Source organism: Mustela putorius, unplaced genomic scaffold (genome assembly GCF_011764305.1).
Source record: "Mustela putorius furo isolate JIRA1106 unplaced genomic scaffold, ASM1176430v1.1 tig00003901_pilon_pilon_pilon, whole genome shotgun sequence".
NCBI classification, from domain to species: Eukaryota; Metazoa; Chordata; class Mammalia; order Carnivora; family Mustelidae; genus Mustela; species Mustela putorius.
This window is the reverse complement of record NW_025422049.1, coordinates 19,654,216-19,675,018: the sequence shown is the minus strand read 5'-3', so window position 1 is coordinate 19,675,018 and position 20,803 is coordinate 19,654,216. Positions and strand designations below refer to the sequence as shown.

The 20,803-nt window shown below is 35.3% G+C and overlaps 1 protein-coding gene across 10 annotated transcripts in view; it reads left to right on the top strand.

Moving 5' to 3' along the window:
• The first annotated feature begins 7,047 nt into the window (after positions 1 to 7,047).
• PWWP3B (PWWP domain containing 3B) overlaps positions 7,048 to 20,803 on the top strand; it is a 28,933-nt gene continuing 15,177 nt past the window's right edge. Inside the window, exons 1-5 of one of the 10 annotated variants that reach the window (XM_013049668.2) lie at positions 7,048 to 7,182; positions 9,867 to 10,047; positions 13,987 to 14,162; positions 14,894 to 14,992; positions 16,336 to 16,521. The gene's annotated coding sequence lies outside the window, so the exon portion shown is untranslated. Of the gene's footprint in view, positions 7,183 to 9,861; positions 10,048 to 13,986; positions 14,163 to 14,893; positions 14,993 to 16,335; positions 16,522 to 20,803 lie in introns of all 10 variants that reach the window. The other 9 variants (XM_013049672.2, XM_013049670.2, XM_013049669.2 and 6 more) reach the window with 9 other exon arrangements.

Genomic DNA, 20,803 nt, shown 5'->3' with positions numbered 1-20,803 from the left:
TGACTCACTGACTAGTTTGTCTTTTTCTGTATCTGAGCGCTCAACTTCAGGAAGTTCTTTTCTCCTGTTCTTGCAATGAAGGTGGGCAGCCAGCATACATTCTTATGGCCATACTATTTGCTTATTATAGGCAGTGTTGGTTATTGGTCCAGGCCTATGACTTAATAATTGTTACATGCTTTGTATATTGTCTAATGAAAATTTGCTTTAAATACATTTACCTTTAAGGTATCAAATTTTATTAACTCACCAACAAGGGAACCAAGAAGATGACAAAGTCATTTGAGAGAGAGTGTGCCAGGTCAGAGAGGATTTTGAAATAGAATGATTACAAGTGTGGGAACTAGGGATGCTTACGTAAACAAGTGGGTTTTTATACTAATTAACATTTCCTTTCACAATGTTTTAAACAAATAATGTCCTTAAACACATAATGTTCCAATTATTATCAAGGAAGCTTGTAACTGGATGGTACATGCTATCAGTTAGAAGATAACAAGAAGGTGCATTTAAGTAGCAAATGTTCAGAATATATCTGCCTGAGATTGGGGGTTGGTTTTATCTTCTGGCAATATTGTGTAAATAGGAACATCTATGAGGAAAGCATAAAACATAGTCAACAGAGATTGGAACAGATCACTAAGTAATGTTAGTGCCAGTAATTTTTTTAAAGCTGAAACAAAGACACAGAATATATAGTTGGTCATTTCTTAGCTTGGGGACGATTTCTTTTCTTTGACTGTCATTCCTCTGGTTTCCTCCTCCAAAAAGCAATAATAATTCTCACTTTAACTTACTGTTTGAATAATCATTTTGCACAAATTTTGAATATAACAAAAAGTAGACATATGCTTATTTATATACTGTTATTATCATCATGATCATCAGAAAGTTTTTATTTGTATTATTCCTTTAAATCAGTTTCCAACATCTAGGAAAATTTTCCAAATAAAATTCCAAAGTATATCAATATTAATGGTAACAAATTAATTTTGTTTATGAACTTCGGCTTTCAGAGTGTGTTCTTTCTACACATAACCTCAGATAGTCATTAAAGTGCATCAATAACATTACTAAATGTACACATTCCTTCTTATTGAATAATTAACAACTTTCAGGATGAGAAACTACCAAGACGTGATAACTTTTGCTGGAAGATTATGAAAGGAATACAAAGCTCTGTTTTATTTGTTTTAAGGATTTATTTATTTATTTATTTGCTTGAGAGAAAGAGAGAGAGAGAGAGAGAGAGAGCACACGCACATGGGTGGAGGGGCAGAGGGAGAAAATCTTCAAGCGGACTCACAAGTGAGCATGGAGCCCTGCGCAGGGCTTGATCTCATGACCCTGAGATTGTGACCTACCCAAAACCAAGAGTCAGGCATTTAACCAACTGAGCAACCTATGTGCCTCCAAAGCTGTCTTAAATGGTCTTTATTACATCAGAAATGCCCTTTACCATTTTTATCTTATTCTTGCCTCATCCAAAGTTATAGAATGAGGACCAAGAAATTCCATCTGTTTGCAATACCTGTTACTCTGCAGCAGTCCACAGAGTTCACCCCAAATTTCCAAGGTTCCTAACCTGCTGGAAAAGATATTTCCTACCTGAGGCTGAGACCCTTTGGACAACAAAACAAGCACCAGTTCCCTGAAAGGTCTATTTAGGCATTGTTCTCAAGTGTAATATTTGTTTCTTGATGGTAGGCTTATTAATTCTAATTCAGTGACTTTACCTTCAAATGTGGCATTTCTTATATGGTTGCAGTTACAAATTTGATTTGATATCTGATAAACTACAGTATTGTTTCAAATACTTTTGTCAAGCCGTCCTCGTTAGTATAGTGGTGAGTATCCCCGCCTGTCAAATACTTTGTCAAATTCAGATATAGACATTAAGATTACACACACTTTATAGCTGAAGACAATGAGGCACCCCAAAGTTGAGGAACATATTTAAGATTATACAACTAATCTAAGTAGCATAATTGAGAAATAATTCATATCTAACAGTCTTCTTGTCATAATGGAAATATCAAATATGTAATCATCTTGCCATATACCTCCTTGGCAATATATAAAGAGTGGGCCTTTTGAACAGTCTCCCATATATCTAGAGTCACCATCTTTAAGTCTTTTTATTCCACTGAAAATTCACATTTATGGCCAGTTTTTTACATTAAAATGTCATAATACAGACATATAGGAAATTTTATGTTTCTGGATTTTAATGTACTCCATACTTTACTACTCCATATTGCAATATTCTGAGGAATTTAACCTGTTGAGTCCCAAAGTTTGATGACATGAGCTAAAACATAGAATTCTTAGCATGGGGCTTTTGGATAATCACTTGAATTTCATACCACTTAAGGAGTGAAATACTGCTGTTACCCTATGATTTCAACAGTTAGAATTTTTAAAAGAGGAGGACAAAGAAGAGAAGAGAAAAGGAAAAGAAGAAAGAGTTTTTTAAAACTCTGCAGTAATAGACTGTCCAAATAGAGAATATGAAGCCCAATACCTTAAACATCCCAATGCAAAAAATCACAATTAGATTTTTCTTATTAATTTCCTTTGGTCCTCCCATAGTCTCTAATTCTTGTTCCACTCCTCTTGAATCAACAGTCTACTTCTTGAAGTTTGTTTCTGGGTTGATATAGTCTTGGAAAACTTGAATTTCCTGTCTTTTATACAATCCATTTCACTGCAGCTCTAAGGCCAACGTTCTTGGGAGTTTCTTCCATTATATCCAACCATCAATTGATAGCTTATGACAAGAATCCTTAGGTTCATGTGTGCAGGGGAGGAAGATACAAGAATGACAGGTTTGGGTTAATTTATTAGAATGATAGAATATATCAGGATAGGAGCCTGGATTTCCCTATTGGATAAAATATGTAAAAATATGGACCTAACCATGACCTTTTCTTAGAGACTTAGGCAATACCGGTTGAAAGTTAGTGTAAAACAATGGAGGACATTAAGATAAGGAAAGGAAAAGTGAATTGGGGTAAATCAGAGGGAGAGACTAAGCATGAGAGACTGTGGACTCTGAGAAACAAACTGAGGGTTTGGGGGGGGATAGGTGAGCCTGGTGGTGGGTATTAAGGAGGACACTTATTGCAGGAAGCACTGGGTGTGTTGCATAAACAGTGAATCTTGGAACACTGAAAAAATTTTTTTAAATGTTTTTTTTTATTAGAATTGTACTTAATGTGTATATTGCTTTGGAGGTAATAAACTTCTGTAATATGAACTGTCTCCAAAAAAATTAGTGTAAACCATTTTATAAATTATGATTGACAAATCTCCAGGGCTTTAAAAAACTTCCTGTAAGGTGTGGACCACAATCATCACTGATACGCAAGGAATAATGACCTAGTAATAAAATCTTGTACATAAATTTGCAAAAGGTTTTTGTGTCTGCCCATGCACATAAGAACATGCTTCTACAAATCCTGAAGAAGCAGTTGATGAAATATATTTACATCAATAGTATGTTAGCTATACAAAATTAACGTAGGAGTTGATTTTCTCTCTTTGATCTGACAATTGTTCTATAATGTATATCTGAAAAAAAATAGTTGCTCTTCTAACACTGTAGATCCAATTACAAAATAAAGGGCACACCAAATATACTTTAGTCTGTTTTTCATTTCTTCTTTTATAAGGTGAGGGAATAAGCCTTTTGTATTATCTTCTAGCCATCTAGAATCTGCCAAAAATGATTTGTGTGTAAGAGACATCTTGACAGTTTTATTACTCTCAATATAGGGTTAGATTTTAGAGAAGAAAATAACAAAAGGGACTGTCTATTAGGAGAAACTGGCAGCTCAATTAAAATTAGAACATAGTTACCTAAGAACAAGGAACAGTTTTATTATAGGGTAAGTTGTTAACGAAATGAAAATGCATCATTTAAAATAAACATAGCACCTGAAGTTAATAAAATATTGTATGTCAACTATACTTCAATAAAAAGAACTATAAAATAATAAAATAAAATAAAATAAACATAGCAAAAAGAAGCAGAGGAATAAGTAAAAATTTTAGTTTTCCCTTAAATGCAGAATCTATGAATATGATAAGAGGCAGCATAAAAGAATAGAGGTTAACTATTTTGAGTTGAAAATAAACATACACATGAGGCATACTAAATCTTCTAGCACTCTGTGTAGAATATATGAAAAATTATGTCTATATGATCTCATTGTGAATGTAAATTGTATATTGTAAGATCATTTTTCATTTTAACTGTTTAGTCCTCTCCTTTCTATTATCCCTAGGTTGCTCTTCTTTATATTAATGTATTGTTATATGTATATATGTAAGCATACAGACCCAGATACAAACAAATGTATTCAAATTATAGAAAGGTTTAACCTTAAGCTTTAAAATATTGTTAACTTCTCAAAATATTATAAGGTGATGCATATACCATATTGATTTTACTATCTTAATTTGAATTAAAGTGAATATTTTTATATGTAAAACTCTAATAAAATTATTGCATTGCAACTTGGTATGTTTGATGCTTTGTGTCTGTGGATTTTGCTTTTCTTTGGAATTTTCCAGGTATCAAAAATATTCACTTATTATTTTTGAAGTCTCAAAGTCAACTAGAGAACTTGGAAATTAAGTCGACATTAAAAAAACCACAATCATTGCCATTAAAATTTTGGCTTTGTAGTATTTCATTGAAAACCTATATTATAAAACAATCCAAATGGAAAAACTGTAGGTCCACATATTTTGTAGCATTGTCTGAAGTTGGCAAGAACCAATACTTTTGTAAAAACTTGACTTAATATAATTCAGTTTCTCATTATTATCTTAAACATTTAATGAGTAATGGCAACTTCCATAAGCAGCAAAGTCAGTTACATAGGCAATCTAGGAAGTTCAGATTAGTCTTTTATAATATTATAATCCCAAACAATGCAAATCAAGGAGAAAACACGTGGGAGAACTTAGGCGGGTTATGTGTTCCATAAAGCAGACTATTCTACGTATTTTTTTTATTGTCACCACTGTATAAAATTTGATGAAACTCCCCAGTTTGTATTTTTATAAAGTATATAATATATTAGAGTACAAATGATTTTTATAACCATTTTAAAGTATTTATAAATAAATGCTTATAAATAAGATGAAAAGAAATGAATTTTGGATATTTACTTCCTAGGTCAGACTAGGTGGTCTTATTTGTGCTCTGGAGTATACGTATCTCTCTCTGTAGAGATTATTTCTCCACAACCTGTTTAGTCATGCCACTCTGCTACCAAAAGCCCTAAATGTTCTCTGTTCAACTTTAGGGGATCATGTCGAACATTTCCCAAAATATTAGTCCCAATTTATACTCCAGGAGTGTACAAACCTTTAGTTTCTCCTAATCGTCACCTATACTTGGTATATTCAATATTTTAAATTTTGGTATGTTTATTTTTTAATGTTCCACTGGCTTCTTTTTAAAGCATTTTTTAATACTGAAAAAAATTACAAAATAATACCAAAAACAATAAAAGAGCAACCCTCAGAGTAGAATCTTTTCATTCTTAATAACAGTTTCTCAAGGTCTTCCCATTTTAAATAACAAAGTTTATCAGTTCTCTGTTGTCAATTGTTTCAAAAAACAATGTTTCTTAGCATTATGTCCTTGATAAACAACAGAACTGATTCTGCAATTTTGCAAAACTTCTCACGAACAGAAACTGTTTTTAGAGAATTGCAGTATTGAGAAGCATTGGTTTCTGACATTATATTAGAGCTCTTGAGAGAATGTGCTGTTAGAAATCATATCAGATATTATACGACCAAAATAAATGGACTTTAATCTGGGAGAGATCAAAATGCTTTGTATGCTAAAAGAGCCTCAGGAAAAGCTGACCAGCATTTTCTCCCACTTCTGTTAAGGCTAAACAAATTTTTCTTGCTTGCCCAGTAATGTATTCCCATTCTTTTTGGCATTATTATAATTTTGAGGTTAAAGATACGTAAGTCTCTACCTACAATTGTCACATCTTAGAAATAATGAACAAATTGCAACAACAACAAAATAAATAAAATAGCAGATGAAACCAAAATTCAGAAACCAAAATTCAGCTTTATTCAGAGGGGAAAGTGAATTGCAGAGTACTGCTCATTAGGAGAGTGAAATGAAACTAACAGAACCCAAGATTGGAGCAAACTATCCATCAGCCTAGAGGCCTTTCTAGTCTAGAAGTAGAACCTTCAAGGTGCACCATTTATGCTTTCTTCACAGGAAAATGAATATTGGGGATAAGGAAGAACATTGCTAATTTCTTATGGCTTTTACCAGTTTCTCTACCCTGGTATTCATTTCTTTCTTATTGAAATATAAGAACCAGCTTAGGGATATTTTTGTTTATCCAGTCATATGCATTGAAAAACATTTCTATGTTTGTGGTTGATTTTTTTTTTTTTTTACTTTGGCTTATTGTGATTTTACTATTGATACACATATTTTTTTCAATTTTGGTATAACCAGATTTTGTTTCAGGATTTTGTTTAGAAATGGCTTAAGGAAAGAAGTATTAGACCTAAATCAAAGAAAAAATAGATACATTATGTCCCAGATTCAAATACAAAATTGTAAATTATTAATTCTACCTAAAATAAAGTATTCATTCATATCAATCCCAATCAAGACGCAGCATTCTTTCATAGTGGAGCTTGACTAGCAGGTTTCAAATTTACCAGAGACAAAGTATAAGAGAAGGTCTGAAAAAAAATATGCGAGGAGAATTTTAATGCATCTTTACTTATGAAAAAAAAATTTGCTACTTCTATTTCTTTTCTTTTTTGTTGTCAGGAAGTCACCCACCTTAGGGATTTGAATGGAAACTGAACAGACATATGTTGCCATTATGCTTCAAAATTCTTTAAAAGGACCCAATTCTTTCTGTTAACTGTATTGCTGTTTAACTTGTGATTCTCCTCCCTCTAAATGAGGGAAGGACCTCCTGCTTTCTCCATCACAGAGAAGGGGCGGAGCATTCTCTAGAAGCTTGGATGTAAGCTGTGCCTGGGCAGTCTTGGAGGAGGAGCCGCATTACATACAGACTTGGAGGCTTCCGCCCTGAAGAGAAGAAGCTTGGAGGTAATGGCTGTCGTAAAAGCCAGTTATTTTCGGTGATTTCTGGAAACTTTCGAGTAAAGGTGAGAAAAGAAGGGACTGCTGCTTTGGAGTGGAGAGAAAGAAGTGTCGTTTCGTGGGGGTCGTTGTTTCTATGAGGGAATTAATGCCTGAATTTTGTATTCCTTCAGATATTTTAAAAGTCCACATTTTGAAAGTGGGGGAGGTGGTGATCAGATTACACCTGCGGGAAAAATACTTTATGAGGTGCCCAAAACTAACTTCTGAATAGTGCATTTTAGGTTTCAGATGAAAAGCAGTGGTAACAAGGGATAAATGATGAAACAAATGTTGAGAAATAAATCTTTCTTATTTAGAAAAAAAAAAAAAAAGATTGTGATAGTCCCAAATGAAAAATGAAGTTAGTTGGGGTGTTGGCTTTTCATATTACTTTGATTGTATTGTGTTTCTAACAAATATTACTGTTGTGAAGGAGTTTATATAGTAATGTATAACTGTGGGGATTTAAATAGTTCTGAAAATTAGGAGTTTGGTTGTCAGTGGATTCTCAATGCCTTAGAAGAATTGCTTTTTTGTGGAAGTTCAGAGGACTGTCTTTGTCTACATCCCTACCTAGCTATCAGAAGAATATGTGTTCCTATTTTTACTAAAATCTGAAAAATATTAAGCTAAGGAAAAATGGGCTTATGTTAATATAACAACAAACAGTATGTCTAGTAGTTAAAGATGTCTAGGAGAAAAAAGAAAGGAAATTTTCCACTTCTTTCTTCCACATTTCACTTAGCATGTAGTACCTGTCTCAGCATAAATAAGAGAATTTTTTAAAAGATTTTATTTATTTATTTGATAGAGATCACAAGTAGGCAGAGAGGCAGGCAGAGAGAGAGGGGGAAGCAGGCTCCTTGCAGAGCAGAGAGCCCAATGTGGGACTCGATCCCAGGACCCTGGAATCATGACCTGAGCCGAAGGCAGAGGCTTTAACCCACTGAGCCACCCAGGCGCCCCGAGAATTTTAAAACATGGTGGAGAAACCTACCTTCCCCAAAATGTATAAATATACATAAACATGGAAAAATCTTCAAATATATGGGTGAATAAATGTAATCTCAGATGGTACATCCTAGTGTATCTATGATGAGGGGAACAACCAAAGGGATTAGACTCAAATGCAAGCAGTAAACAACTCAGTGGTTGAAGTAATGATGGTCTATATTTTCTTCTTTGGACTTTACTTATCTTTAGAGTTTTTTGGAAACACATAATGGAGCTGAGAGGGAGCAGTCTGTTTTGTTACAGATATTTAAATAGACACCACACACACTCCATTGTCTTTACCTGGAGGTGGATCTGAGAAGGCTGGTTATCTGGTTGCTTGGGCTTTTCTTACAATTCCAGATATTTAGACTCTTGTCCAGACTTTGGTTCAAGTAGAAGGTATGTATTTGTATTTTTATGTACTCTTGAGAAATAATTCAAAAAATTAATGTTTAAAACATAGAATAGTCACATAGGATAGTGCATCCATAATGTTGAATACTATGCAACTGTAAAAAGAATGAGCTAATACAATGAGCTAAATAATAATAAAAAAAGATGTCCATGGTATATTCCAAAAATAAATTGCAAAATGACCTTTATTATATTAATACATTATATGCCAGAAAAATCTGGAAATATGCATGCCACCTTATTAATTGGGGATATAGGTATTGTTGGAGAGAGAGAACATTTCAGTCTTCTGTATATCATATTTCTCCATTTAAAAAATCTTACTTTGAAAATAGTAAGCTTGAATAATTCTAATTATGAGAAAAATGAGATCAAATTTTAGAAATATAGACAACTCTTGTAACAGTAATTCACAAAAAAGTGATGTGGGAAAATATCGATGTGGAGAGACGATCAAGCATGTTCTTGTTTAAAAAGCATGCATATGTATAAATATCTGTAGGAAAAATCTAGAAATATGGAGAGAAAACCCTTATATTTTGACCATTATTGTGGAGGTTTGTTTTCTTTGAAAAATTAAAAGATGAAGAGATACAATATGTATGGGAGATATTATAATAAAGACATTAAAATGAGGAATTGTTATTCCATTTTTGCCTAACACAATTCTTAAATCGAGGATGAAAAAGTATGGAAGCCTAGGAAGGCCACTGTCTGGATAACTAGTTCCCACCCTTCCCCACTAAGGATCCAGATATCTGCAGTTCTCTTTCTAGTCATTAGATGGCTCTTGCCCGGTGTCTTAAATTTTCTTCATGCAACCATTTTTATGAAGTGGACAAACAAAGCAATGAAACATATTTTTCATTAGCAGGTGATGAGACAGTATGTACAGTGTGATTGCAGTTCTGCTGAAATTTTTCATAGGTGCAGAAAAAGCACCCACACTAAGACTGATGTAAGAATTCAAACAGAATGCATTTTTTTTAAAAGATAGCTACAGAGATTTAGATATAGAAGATGGACAGCAACTATTATTTCCCTTCTTGCCTGTACCCAGATCATACTTTTCATGAGAGAGCTCATTTCATCACGAAGCAAATAACAACTGTATCATAGAGAGCATTTCAAATAATAACCAAAAGGGTGATAAACATGGCATCTGCATAGTAGATGAAATTTCACCTCATTTCCTATGTTTCAGAATGACCCTCATGCTGCAGTTTTGGTAGGGAAGTTTCTTTCCACCTTTTCTATTGAATTGGTTTGATTCCCTGTCTCCTTTGGGACAGTCTAGGTTAATATCAAAGATACACGTGACCTAGGGAATCTGCATGTGATGCCCATTGAGCCCCAGAAAGGCAGTGTGACCTCGGAAGTACTGAGCAGGGAGAAGGCTCTGCTGGACAAGCAGCTGGAGTGACAATCAAGACAGCCAGATCACAGGACCAGATCCTCTACGATCCACGTGACATTGGGTAAGGCTCCTCCCATTCCATGAACTATTTCATGAAAATGTGTTGAGAACCTAGGGTATGTGATGCGTTTGCTTCCTGCTGTATCCATAGCATTTTGAATTAAAAGCTGCATTTCATACTAAAATTATGTTAGGTTGTGAATTAGCAGTACAATTTATTTTGTTTGCTATTCTGTAATTAAGAGTCATAGCTTCTCATTTGGGGAAAAAAAATCTCTTGTGTTAAACCACTATGAAGAAAATTGTGCAAGAATCTATTCAGGCATCTACCTGAGGTTTTAGCCAATGGTCTGACTCTCCATTCCTTGACAGCTAGGTTGTCATCACCACATACTACATAACATAGTTACAAATATAATTTTAAAACCTGCTTAAGGTCTTCTGACCCTCCTTACATAGACATCTGTATACTCTCTTGAATAGTAGCTTATAATGGTTTAGCACATTTAATTCTTTCCCAACAGCCATCAGGAATCTCTCTCTCTTGAAGTCATACTCTTAATGAGGTTGGTGCTGAATCTTACCCCCTGTGTCCATGAGATCTTTGTTTGCTTTGGACAGGTGGAACAGCACTAGCAGTATAGAAAACGCAAAGACGCACATTCCCTCATGATAATCCAGTGGAGTCCAAAAGGTCCAAATTGTCCAGGAACACAAATAATGTCCCTGACACTGGCTAAGCCTCTCCTGCACTCATTCCCTTCTTATACTACAATAGAAATAATAAAGACAGGATATTAGGTTTGTTATTGTAATCTTTCTTCTCTGTTTTTGTTCCTCTCTCCCAAAACATGTTCCATGTCTCTCACCTCTGCTGATATTATTTATTCTTCTGATTTTTATCTTATCTTCATTCTCATTGTCCACATCCTTTCTTGTTAGCAAAGTAAACTTTGTGTCTGATCCCTTTTCTTCTCTGCCATGTTTTAATCTAATTCAGTTTTCACTCATGGAACATATTTTATTCAGGCTCTTTTGTGAAGTTTCAGGATAAGAGGCTATAGAAGGTGAGAACCATTTACTAGCCCTAATAAGAAGAGTTAAGGATTCTTTAAAAACACTGCTTTTCTAGAAAACCAGGCAACTAAAACCATATCAGTGGCATAAGGTTTTTCCTAGCATATTGTGTATCTATTGATTGATTTCTTGTCTCTATCTGGCTGCACTGATGGAGCAGGAGAAAATTCAGTTTCTCGGTGGTTAAATTGGACTTCTTTTGCCCCGTTTCCGGTACTTCCTATCTCATCTGTCTCTTACTGCACACTTAGGTAATAAACTCTTTTTTATTGTACCATTAAATATGATTTAATATTTAGACAACCTAGGTTAGTATCAGAGATAGATGTGACTCATGTGTCTTTCTTAACTATGCTATCTAGTGTAGGGAGATGACAACTTAGCATAGTTGTCAAGGATTTGATATATTTCTCTCTGCTGAACTAATAAAGGTCTCAAACCCACAACTGTCTGCCTGCATGCCTTGCCTGTTCAAACCCTTCAAAAACATGACTCTGTCATAATGCCTCCATGACAGATTTTTAAAAGAAGGACATTGGATTCTGCCAATAGAAATCCGTATCTCCTCACTGAAGACCACTTGACATCCTTTATTCAGAGTGGCTAGCTGAATAATTTTGACCCATTCTGACCCAGCTGTTATGTGTCTCTGGAAGAATGATGGCTTCTTCTTTCTTTAGAGTCCCCAGTGCAGATAGTTTTCTTTCTCTTGTTTGCTAATTACAGGAAGAGCTGTGTCATACTGCAGCTCTGTTATTCCAGCCTGAATAATCAGAGGTAGCAGGAGGTAGCAGTTGTGTTTACTTGTTCACTGTGATAATGGATGAGGTTGTAGGGGGTCTCACCAAATTTACTTACATTTTATATGTTACTTGTGTTTTTTAACCTAGCAAAACATTATGTTAAGAGAACTAACCCCCTGAAAGATCCATTGGCACTGTGTAGGTTTTAGCACTTCCTGGGAAATAGCACTCTAAGTTAAAAATCTAAATTTAAGTCTTACTTTATGGAATGTATTGTGCACACAAAAGCTCAGTGAAAGAAGATAGAGAAACAATTTTCTCATATTGAATTAGAAGTAGCAAACAAGAAAAGCACAAGAACAAGGAGTTGCCAAATGTAAATAAGGATGGAATGAACTGGGGCGTTTCTCTACATAAATGACTGATTTTTCAGCCCCTGCCCTGGAATAGCTGTATCTTCAGGGGAAGATACTGCCAAGCCCTTCAACACAAAAGAGATATGTCATCTACCGCATAACCAAGTGAATGCTATCATGCAGATATGGTCAGTGCAAAAACATAGTGCAGAAAAATATTTTTTAAAATTTGTGTTGATGTGTGAATATACATCAAAGATGGAGAGTTCATAGATAAGTCTGATAGTTATGAAAGTGGTTGTAGTTCACCAGTGTGTTCCCCAGAACTGACAGGAAATTAAGCAACGCTCACTCTGGGGTTACATTTATCAATTTCCTCGCAATCTGAAGGTAAATGACATCATTTCTGGTTCAGCCAAAGACTCGGGATTCCAAGCCCAGGAGGCAGTGAATACTGGTGGAGAAAGAACACATCCTTTTGTTTGGGAGTCAAACAGACTTTGGCTTTAATTGTTTTGCCCTCTTCCCAGCTTCATGACCTTGCCCAAGAGCCAAAGTGCCCATTTCCTCATTTTCTGGTCAACTGTCCATTGTATCATTTCTTCGTGTCTTTGTAAGTGAAATTAGGTAGAAAAATCTCATTGCTGTTTACATTTGCGTTTCTTTGATTATTAGGGAAGGTGAATATCCTTCATGTATCATTTACTTTTAATTTTTATTTTGATTGGGTTTTGAGAAGCCCCACTGAATAGCACTTTCCTTTCTCCACAGAACAAATTGATATAAAACCAGTAAAGTTTCAGGTGGGAGCCCAAATATCAGCTCTTGTACAATGGCAAGATAAGTTGCAGGGCATTGATTATTGTGAGAATCAAGTGAGCCTTATAACACCACATTTAAACAAATCTACCCAACAGCCTAGAGGTTTGCAGCTGCACAAAAAGGAGAGAGAAACATGTAGTTAAATTACTTGAGCTTGCTCACAGGAAGTAAATAGGAGCAGGGTAGAACTACCCCCACAGAATATTGTAGATTGCTGAGCTCCTGGGTGACTCAGTTGGTTAAGCGACCAGCCTTGGCTCAGATCATAATCCTGGAATCTCAGAAACAAGTTCCACATCGGGGTCCCTGCTGAGCAGGGAGCCTGCTTCTCCCTTTTAACATCTCTCTCCCTCTCAGAAATAAATAAAATATTCAAAAAAAGAATATTGTGAATTGCCTATTTATACCTTTGCTTATTTTTTTCCATTCTGCTGTTTGGTCTTACTAATTTGGAAGCTCTACTTTAGATGAGAGGTTTTTTTTAATTGAAAATGGTTTTGTGAAGTTTATCATCCTGTTTTCAACTTTGTTTTTTCCATGTTTTTTTTTTTATTTCAGTATATTCGGATACAGATCTCTTTTCTTTAAAGATTTTGATGTTTTATGTCTAAGGAATGACTGCACTTGAAAAAACTAGAAAACATTCTGAACGATAAATGAGACATGCCATGTCCCAGGTCCAGAGAAATAAAATTACAGAGATATAATTCTTCACAAATTAATGTATTCATTCACGGCGATCAGAAACAAGAATCTAACAGGTCTTTTTAATGGACAATGACCAGCTGGGTCTTAAAATCTGGTAGAAATAAGGTGCCAGAAAAGGCAAGAAAAATATGCAAGAGCTATTTTTAACTGGATCTTTATTTTATTGTGATAAAGGGATTTGCTAAGTCTTTTCAGGAAATCACCTTACCCCTGTGGTTTGAATGGAAATTAAAGAGACACATGTTGCCATTTCACTTTCAAGTCTTTTAAAAATGAACGTTTTTCCCCTTTAAGTGAATTTCAGTTAACTTGGCGATTCTCCTCCCTCTAATTGAGGGAAAGGCCCCCTACTTTCCCCATCACAGGGAGGGGGCGGAGCATTCTCTGAGAAGCTTGAAGTGAGCTGTGCCGGGCCAGTCTTGGGGGAGGGGCTGTGTTTCACGAGGCTGCAGCTGACAAGAAGCTTCAAGGTAATGGCTGTCTTAAAGCTAGTTATTTTCTGGGAATTTCTTCGGGCTTTTGTGTTATGGTGGAAAAAAAAAAAAAAACCGACAACAGACGTTATTGCCTGGGAAAGGTGGGAATGGAATAAATATGGTTTGGGGAGAATTGCTGTTACTGTGACAGAATCAATCCCATGAAAATTTAGTTTCTCAATATTTTATGAAGTCCACAGTGTGAGAATGGGTGATCAGATTACAGCTTCTAAATTAAGACCAGTGAGGCAAGCTGTTCATGTTAATTTTTACATGGCATTCCATGTTTCTATTTTTGTTACAGATTGTATTATGTTTTGATGTAAACATTTATTATTCTACACAAAAAGTAACTAATAGAAAAATATAAGCATAAAAAGTGATTGACAAGTACAAACACAAATATAAATGTATGTGAACGAATGTGGGAGGGATTCAGATATGCTGTTGAGCGACAACATTTGTGTAAAATATATGCATTTTCCTTAAAGAGAACTAGACTCCCGTGTTAACAGTCAGCATCTCTGAAGTGTTCAGATTACTGAGGATTTCAAAATACATTTTTATTTGGATTAGCATTTTTAGAATTGCTTTATTTCATGATTATTTTTATAATGAGAAGAGCACAGTGACGCTGCAACAGTATACCTGTTTGGTTTCAGACACATAAACATTCACAGACACGACAGACATGCAAACATACCCCTCTTGTCTTCTGCCAATAGTGGAAATTTTCCTGGACCTGATCGAGCTCATAGCCGGGTTGCTCTGTTGGCTACCGCCCTGCATGTGTCCTCCTTGCAACTCATTCTTTCAGACCACAGGTATGGCTGTGGTCAGCAAGAACTATTTTTCTATATCTTTTAAGTCTATTCAGGGGGTTTGGTTTATTTCTGTTAGCAGTTTTAAAAATATCATGTGACAAGGTGCATCCACAGAATTGAATGCTATATAGCTGACAGATGAAGTATCAACATGTAGTGATTTGTAAAAAAAAAAAAAATGTCTGAGAAGTAGTATTAGGTGAAAATGGAAATTGTAGAATGGCAAGCACTATATTATGTCATTTAAAGATAAAAGACTGCCTTAATGCTCTATGTCTAACAAAATCACCAAAAAATATAAGGCTGCCTGCTAATGGGATTGTGTGGTTGGAGGCATAAGACAGTCTTTACTATCTTTATGTAAAAATAATTCTTAATATATATTTAGTCATTTTTTAACAGTAGCAGAAAAAAGTTTGAGATAAAATGTTACAAATTAGGGGGGAAATTACATTTAAAATCATTCATAATCAATGAAAATACTTATTGATATGGGAAAACTTTCAAACCATGTGCTTGAGCATGGTGAAAAGCTGGTCTGAAATAAAGATTATGAAAAAATATTCAGGAAAAAATAATACTAATTATTTTTCTAGAATTACACTTTCTTTTTATAAATCATCTTTTCAGTTTTCAGTAACTATGCAATTTTTATCAGCCCATTAGAAGTAAAGACATAGCATTCAATGTTTTGCATAATGCATAACAAAACTCTAAATTTGAGCATGGTATATTCTAGAAGCCTGAGAAAATTGCTGGCTTGGCAGCATGTAGTTCCCACCCTTCCATAAGAAGGTTCTGGTAGTAATAGAGTGCAGTTCTGGCACTGGTCACAAGATGGCGCTTGCCAGACTCTCCAAATTTTCTCCAAGCAACTATTTTTATGGAGTGTGCAAACAAAGACATGAAATGTATTTTGTATTACCAGACTATGAAACGGCACGTAGAGTATGATTATAGCTTCGTTGAAGAAAACTGCGTGTCCAGAAGAAAAAGCCCCACATGAGAACTGATAGGAGAACTCAAAATGAAAGCAATTTTTTAAAGTAACTACATAGAATTCGGCCTATAGAAAACAGAAGGCAATTGTTATTTCTCTTCTCTTTTGTCCTCACCTTACCTTTTCTTAATAAAGATGATATCAACATGAAGCAAATAACAACTGTATCACAGATAACATTTCAATAATAACCAAAAAGGTAATAAACATGGCATCTACATTGTAGATGAAATTTCCTCATTTCCTGTGTTTCAGAATGACCCTCATGCTGAAGTTTTGGTAGGGAAGTTTCTTTCCACCTTTTCCATTGAATTGGTTTGATTCCCTGTCTCCTTTGGGACAGTCTAGGTTAATATCAAAGATACACGTGACCTGGGAAATCTGCATGTGATGCCCATTGTGCCCCAGAAAGGCAGTGTGACCTCGGAAGTACTGAGCAGGGAGAAGGCTCTGCTGGACAAGCAGCTGGAGTGACAATCAAGACAGCCAGATCACAGGACCAGATCCTCTACGATCCACGTGACATTGGGTAAGACTCTTCCCATTTCATGTTAAAACATGGTTCCAAGTTGAGAATATGCAGTACAATTTTTTTTTTTTTCCTAGCTCGGGAGCCATAGCATTTTAAATTTTAAATCATATATTCTAGTGTTAGGAAAGAATTATCTTAAACTTCTAGAAAGGAATTATATAAATGGAAATCTACTTATGGAAGACTTGCAGGTTTCTGCCAACTGCTTGACTCTCAAGAAATCTTTGAAAACTACCCTAGTCACTAGGTAGCTATGGTAGCCATTCCAAATATCTAACTTCTAAGCTCATCTTCTTGATGAGGTCATTGTGCTATTGTCTGAATCCAGGAGACACAAACCCCAGTATCTACGTCTGATTGCCTTGGGTAGATAGGGCAGCACTGGCAGCTTTAAAAAGTTAAGATTACCCTAGGGGCACCTGGGTGGCTCAGTTGGTTAAGCATCCAACTCTTGATTTCAGCTCAGGTCATTGACTTAGGGTGGTGATCTCTGGGTCATGAAACCAAGCCCTGCATCAGGCTCCGCTCAGCGGGCATCTGCTTCTCTCCCTCTCCCTCTGCGACTCCACCCTGGCTGTGTGCTCTGTCTATATATATAAGGTAAATAAATAAATCATTTTTTAAAAAGCTAAGATTACCCTAGAATAAACCTCAAGAGGCCCCAACGTACCAAAACATCCAATAATAGAAATGGTCTCCCTGACACATTCCCCAACACCCCCATCTCCTACCATACACACCCTCATTCATTTCTTTTATGTAATAGCTATAATAAGTATTACATAGTAGGACATTATAGAATTACTTCTCATTCATTGAATTTTCACATATTTTCCCCCAACCACATTTCTTTGGTGCCAGGCATATATTCATCTTTTTGTATGTCTTCTCCATTTTCATTGTCCACCTTCCTTCTCCTTTGACAGAAGAAATCCTTTTGCTTATTCTCTTTTCTCTTCACCTTGTCTTTAGTGACTATTTTCTTACTCCCTCATTTATGTGAATATTTCTTATCTCCCATTCAAAATCAATTACTAGCCTTCCTCACAAGTTTTCAGGAGGTTTAAGCACTGAATGCAAAAAAATTATTTGTAGCCCTGAGGCAATAGAGGCCTCTAAAATCACAGTTTTTGTGGTTAGCTGGGCAGTCAGACACAGCCCAATGACCTAAGGATTTTTCTAAATGATTCAGAGTTCACTGATTGATTTCTAGTCTATATCCAGATATACCAATCAATCACACACATGTTCAGATCTTCAGTGATTCATTTTGAACTAATTTTATTTTGCCTTTCTGATGTTCTTACCTACTCCTTGCTTCGCACTTCAACTGTTACTGAACATTTACAAATGATTTTAACCAGTCCCTTTTTTTATTAATTCCAAGAAGATTGTAGTAAAGCTCTGTTTACTACATGCTCTAATGATAAAGTTGTGACATTCTCATCAACCTTTATTTTATTTCTTTTAATATATTTTCCATTCCATCATTCTGAATCTTAATTTCCTAGCAGCTTCAGCCATTGGCACCATGTAGGTATTAGCATTACCTGGGGAATACAAAATCTCCAGACATGGCAGCTTTATCTTCTTGTGATCTCTAGGTCACTGATGGTACTTTTTTCTTTTTTCGCCTCTCTGTCTGTTCACATACATTTGGCCAGAGATTATGAAATCTTTTTGTCTCTGGCCTTGATTCATTCTCTGGCTAGCCTTTTTCTTACCTGGCATATTCATTCTTAGCAAACTTTCTTCTGATGTTCTTCCTCTTCAGGTGGGCTGACGTTCAGCCAAAGAACATTAATAATAAGATTTTAACTTTGTTTATCACCAGTTTCTGTTATTTGTTTGTGCCTATGCCTTAGGGGTCATTCGATATTTTGTATATCCATGAATTATCTATAATTCCTTGCTTTACCAGTGCTCATGGCTCCCTCATGGTTTTTACAAGTGTTCTAACTGAACAATTTCTACTCTTTTATATGAACCTTATACACTAAAGATATTGATATTTGTTTATTCTCAAGCCACACTCTCTCTCCCCTTGGCTTCTACTTTCTCACTGGGGACGTAATTCTTTTTTATTTATTTATTTATTTGACAGAGAGAGAGATCACAAGCAGGCAGAGAGGCAGGCAGAGAGAGAGAGAGAGGAGGAAGCAGGCTCCCCGCTGAGCAGAGAGTCCGACGCGGGACTCGATCCCAGGACCCTGAGACCATGACCCGAGCCGAAGGCAGCGGCCTAACCCACTGAGCCACCCAGGTGCCCCACTGGGGACGTAATTCTTAACCATATCTCTATATCCAGATTATGACACTTAGGCTTCTACTCCTTCCTTTCCTTCCATTCACATAGTTGAGTGGCATGTGAAAACTTCAGTGTAGTTAAAGGCTCTTCTAATGAGGATAAGCTTCACAAACTGTAAGGTGCTGATGTCATCTGGATTCTTGACATTTATCCTGTGTTAACTAACTTCTAATGAAGGGATATTTAGTGAGTATATAAATTTATAGAAAGAGATACATAACTGCATTAAAAGTCATGTGTCTTAGGTAACTTCCCAGTATTTTAAAGTGAGTTCAGAAATATAAGTTAGCAAAAATTAAAGATATTTAAAAAATTAAATTTCTAACATATTCTTTGTACCCTCCAGAAAATATTTTTATACATATCTTGTGGTACCCACAATCTATGCTGGTATTCGTGACCCAAAGTACAAATCAAACTCTTATATGTATTCCCATCATTCTCACAGTGAAATACAAACTTCTTATATTGGTTATATTCTGATTTTGAATGCCTTGTTAAGGCTCAGGTTTATTGAGATATGATTTACATGGAGTTAAATTCACTGTTTTAGGTGTATAGTTTGATGAGTTTTGTCAAAGGTCTGTAGTCATGTAATAACCAATAGAATCAGGCTATAGATATAATTCCAAAATGTTCCCTCTTGCCGCATTGTAGTCAGTACTTTTTACCCTCATTCCTGATGACCACTGATCTAATTTTTGTCCCTACAGGTTTTTATTTTCCAAAATATCTTATACATGGAGTCATATAATATATAGTTTTTTACATCTTGTTTCTTTCACTTAGCATGATGTTTCTGGTGTTTACCCATATTGAAGTATGTATCAGTACTTTGTTATTCTGTTTTTCTACAATTTGTGTATCTACTTATAAGTAGATTTATAATTTTAGTAATTATGATTAAAGTTGTTATAAACATTCCAGAACAGATCTATGTCTGTTCATAAATTTTTATTTCTCTTGGATAAATACCCAGGAGTGGAATTCCTGGATTACCTGGTAAGCCTATGTCCAACTATATTAGAAACTGCCATACTGTTTTATAAAGTAGCTCTGAGATCTTGTATGTTCATCAGCGGTGTATGCATTCTAGTAGCTCTGCGTCATTGCCAGCAGTTGATACTGTCAGGTTTTCTCTCTCTCTCTCTTTTTTTTTAAGATTTTATTTATTTATTTGACAGACAGAGATCACAAGTAGGCAGAGAGGAGGCAGAGAGAGATGGAGAAGCAGGCTTCCCACTGAGCAGAGACCCCAATGTGGGGCTTGATCCCAGGACCCTGAGATCACAACCTGAGCCAAAGGCAGAGGCTTAACCCACTGAGCCACCCAGGCACCCCGGTTTTTTCTCTTTTTAATATAAGCCATTCTTATAAAAGTGTTAGTGATGTCTTACTGTGGTTTTGCTTACATATCCTTAATTATTAATAGTGTTGAGCATCTTTCAATGTGTTTATTTGATATTCATATACCTTCTTTGATTTTGATTTAAATTGGGGGTCCATTTTTTACTGGGATGTTAATCTTATTACTGGATATATATTCTGGATAAAGGTTCTTTATTAGATATGTGTTTTGCAAATATAACCTCCTGTGGATTTTCATTTTGTATTTTTAAGAGAAGTTTTCAAGTCCAATTCATCAATTTTTTTATATGGTCTTAGGTAAGGGGCCAAGATGAATATTTTTACCTATAATGTCCAATTTTTCCAACACTATTTGTTGAAAAGACCATTTCTCCTTTTAATTACCATTGTCAAAAATCTATTGACCACATTTGCTGGTCTATGTGTGTTCTATTTATCTGTACATCTATTTTATAGTATATAATCTATTTTATAATATAATACACTATAATGATTAATAATTGATAACTAATAATGTACTTGAATGCTATAGTCAACTTTTTAGGGGAGGGGAAGAGCAGAGGGAGAGGGAGAGAGAATCATTTTTTTTTTTAAAGATTTTAT